This window comes from Sprattus sprattus, assembly GCF_963457725.1.
Source record: "Sprattus sprattus genome assembly, chromosome: 2".
NCBI lineage: Eukaryota > Metazoa > Chordata > Actinopteri > Clupeiformes > Clupeidae > Sprattus > Sprattus sprattus.
In genome coordinates, this window is record NC_137921.1 from 69070983 (window position 1) to 69075036 (window position 4054).

General features: G+C 40.3%; 1 protein-coding gene across 1 annotated transcript in view; it reads left to right on the forward strand.

Moving 5' to 3' along the window:
- Window positions 1-390: 390 nt before the first annotated feature.
- The window catches only part of coq8aa (coenzyme Q8A-a), a 34904-nt gene continuing 31240 nt past the window's right edge, over window positions 391-4054 (forward strand). Inside the window, exon 1 of the mRNA XM_080832856.1 lies at window positions 391-504. The gene's annotated coding sequence lies outside the window, so the exon portion shown is untranslated. The remainder of the gene's footprint in view (window positions 505-4054) is intronic.

Sequence of the window (4054 nt, forward strand, 5' to 3'; positions counted from 1 at the left end):
TGTCATAATAATAATAATTATTATTATTATTTCGATATATTACTTACTAATAGCCTACTACTATTTTACTTGTTAAACACATTACACGTTACCTTAGGCCTGCGTTTTATTGTACTATCAGAAAAGTGGGACAGCATGTTGTGAAGGATGTAATGGACGTGTAAATATCATAACAGTAGCTTGTCAAACTCTAGCATGGACTGCTCCTCGAATCCAGACATGACTTTGTATTGGTTAAAGAGGTTTGTTGAGCGAAAAGTTTGACGTTTTGCTCTTGTGATGTGACCAATAAGAAAGCAGGATTGGGCCTCCGCCCACTTATTGCACTGTTTTGGAAGAAGTAGGTAACCAATGATACATTGTTAAAGGCGGGCCAAAGGATCACTTCAATCTCTGCCCAAAGTTGGTAAACAGCACTGGCTGACCTCATGGTGTATGCAAGCTTCATCAGTGAAAGAGACGAGGTTTAGAGCGGAACAACAGTGATTTTCGCAAATCCAGGTGGTAGGTATTGAATTTGAATCTTTTTTTATATGCAACAATGTCGACAGTGTAGCAGTTATTACAGCAAACTGTAGCATAACATATTATGAAGGCACATGTAGCGTCAAGGTTAACGATGACAGACAGCACTACAGCCATGCCTGGCAACATTCAAGTTGCCCATAACGTTGTTGCTGTCGCTACTTGTCGTTAAATACGTTTTGCTAGCCACCATTATATAACAATTGCAATTGCCTATTGTTTCTGTTATTTCCGTTAGCTGCTGATGTAGCTATCTCAGTTGTGGATGAATCCAGTTCATTCAATTCTGGAGGGCGTGGGTAAATTAGCTATAATCTGTACTGGCATGTAGACTGTAACCTTCATGTATAACTGATTCCAACTGGTTATCTCAGATGGTTACGTGTAACTGGTAGTGCTGCAAAGTCGCATTAACCGGAGGGGGGAAATAAATGTGAACGATTTTAGCATAAGGCTGCATCATAACAAACTGTAAAGTTAAGTGTAGAAGTTTGAATGCTTTCTGACTGCACTGTATATCCTGCATGGTAAAATTGTTGGTAATTGAATTCGTTCGATTAATTGTATATTTCCGATATACCCCCATAATCCCATGATGTTCTGACACGTAAAGCTTTCCATCCTGGTGTTTTCCATCGTTGGTAACATTTGGTACATATGTGTACTTTGATAACATTGCTTCTGAAGCCCACAGCATGATGCGTTCTTCTGTATCATAAACTGTAAAGGCCCAAATATCATCAAATATCAAATAGTGTTGTATTGCCACCTCTGTGGCTCTCCCACTCCTATTCTCATGCAATACAATATTCTCATACAATATATTAAATGTGATATTAGTATGAATAAGTTCTCAAGGACAAAGAACAGCAGCAAAGCAAAGCGTTGTTTTGTTGAGGCGACTTCAAGCAGATGGGTCCCCCCTTATGTGCAGTGGTTCTGCTTAGGGTTCCTTCCTGATTAACATGGAGTTTTGTCTTGCCCCTGTTGCCATTGTGCTTGCACTAAGGGGGTTCAGGCACTTGACTCTGTAAAGCGCCTTGAGACAATTGTATTGTCCTGGCGCTATATAGATACAATTCAATTGAATGGAACTTGTTGGCCCATTCTGGTTGAGCCAGCCTTCAGTGTAGCACTGCCGTGGCTATGCCGCCATATCAGCGTTGAAAGCTACCGCCTGTCCTTGAAGGAGAGCGTATTGTTGGGGTCATTGCCAGCATCTTTTTTGTTATGCAGCATAATAGGCATAGTGCTTTGATTATAAAGTGTGTTTGTTCTGTGTCTGTAATATAAAGCTAGTTGGTAGAGCCAAGTTTGTCAAGTTTGATTTGGTTTACCTTGGAATACGAACAAAAACATTTTTAGGGTATTTAGTAATAAACAATTGTTGTGTGAGTGTGTTGTAGTTTATCATTGAGGGAAATGGAAAGGATGGCCTGGATTCGATTTTCAATGTTGTTAGATGATTAATCACAGTCAGAAGTGGTGGCCTAATCTTTGACTGATAATGAGTTATTTGAGTTTACCTTGAACACCACATTGTTTTATTAGGCTATGTCTATTTTATGGCCTGCTTTGTTATGCCAACGGATGTCATATCATATCAGCCCTGTTTGATAAAAGATTGATATGGTGCCGCTGTGTTTTGGAAAAGCCATCAATCCTTAATCTGGGCAGGTGTAAACAGGAACTTAAAGGGGTGTTTCCCCAAAGTCCTCTGATAGTTGATCCCTGATTGGCTCTTAATATCAAACAACCTTTACAACCCTTCCTCCCCCCATCTTCCCACTCCCGAAACAGGAAAAACCCTTGGGAGACATTGCACACACACACACACACACACACACACACACGCACACACACACACACACACACACACACACACACACACACACACACACACACACACACACACACACACACACACACACACACACACACACACACACACACACACACACACACACACACACAGTCCCCAGGCATTGACCCTTTATCCTCCCAGAGTGCATCAGTGCTCTGTAGGGGACAGTTGGAAGGAAATGGTCACTGCCTGCTAGAGTCATTTCACAGTGTTATAGCAGCCATTTATCTTCTGGTAATTGGTATTTGTTTAGCACGCTATGCTCCATGCTCATGTTTTTTCCCCTACAATGCACTGTGGCGTGTCTCTAGTGTCGTGGGAACTGACCTGAAGTAGCCATCTAAGTGAACATCCTGGAAAATGTGATGAGCGGTCACGTTCTTGATAGGGTTTGGGAAATAAGTGTTTTTTTTTTATGGATTTTAGACAGCTTTTTATGTTGGTTGGTATTATGTTGTAAGATGGTTCTATATTAGCATTATCTACTAAATGTGCTAATCATATAGTCCACCCTTCATTATATTCTTGTAAAGTAATTGGCATGGTTCACAGCAACAACAGAGGTTCCAGGCCCAGTTGATGCTCATGTTCCTCTTTTGAAAACGAGGAAGTTGTGCAATGCTATGTTTTAGCAACCGAAGGGATCTACCCAATCAGTTTACTAGTGATGCTGTTCTGTCCACATATTCTGACGTATACATTAAATCATTTAGAGGGTTTTTTGAAAACTGAACTGATGTAGGAAACTTCAATGATTAATTAACTAGCCTAACCCTACCATGCATTGTTCTCAGGATTCGTTTTTTTATTTTTATTTTTAAAACTGTCAAAAGTTATTTAACTGCCAACACGTGTGGACACTATGCAAAAGAGGACTAAAGATGACATAATGACAACATTTTACTCTCAATTTAGTTTAACAAAACACAAATGTTCATCACAGTTTTCTTTACATACCAGGTCTAATATGTTTTTGGATAGAAGTTAACAGATGCTTGAAGCATTTTGTCAATGGCTACCACCATCTGCCATCTTGGATTAAGAGTGGCGGCAATCAAAGTTGTTCTAAAAAAGATAGTTACTACTCTCCCAATATTGCTATAGATCTACTGATTCAAGTCAAGCGTTATCCCTGTGTACACCCCATTTCATTCTTAACCAAGGACAACGGGAGGTGGGGGGGGTGGGGGGGGTGCGCTGAAGTGAATGGCGTGACTTGAACAGGTAAACTGGGAATAAATAACCTGACAGATTTGATACTAGAGGCTTGGCTAATTTCGTCCCTCTTTTCTCGAACATCCATTTAGAATACTATAGCTAATCCAAAATGGCGCTCAATTAACTGTCCAAAATGTGGAACAATTGTGGACACCATGCTGTATTATGTCTGGGTTGTGCTCACCGAAAGCTCATGTGTGTTTGCATATTTTTAATGCAATACCTCCACCAGCTGATAGTGACATACTAGCCACAATAAAAGAGATCAATAGAACCCCACATTTATGTCTTAATTTCATCAACCTTTTTTATCTCAGTCCTAGACTGGACCAGACCAAAAAATAAATGAAGAAAAACCTTAGGAAATATGACGATGCGCACAGACATGTCACCGCCTACACTTCAGCAGTGCTGTAAACAAGAGATCTCTGTGCTCTAAGGTAGGAG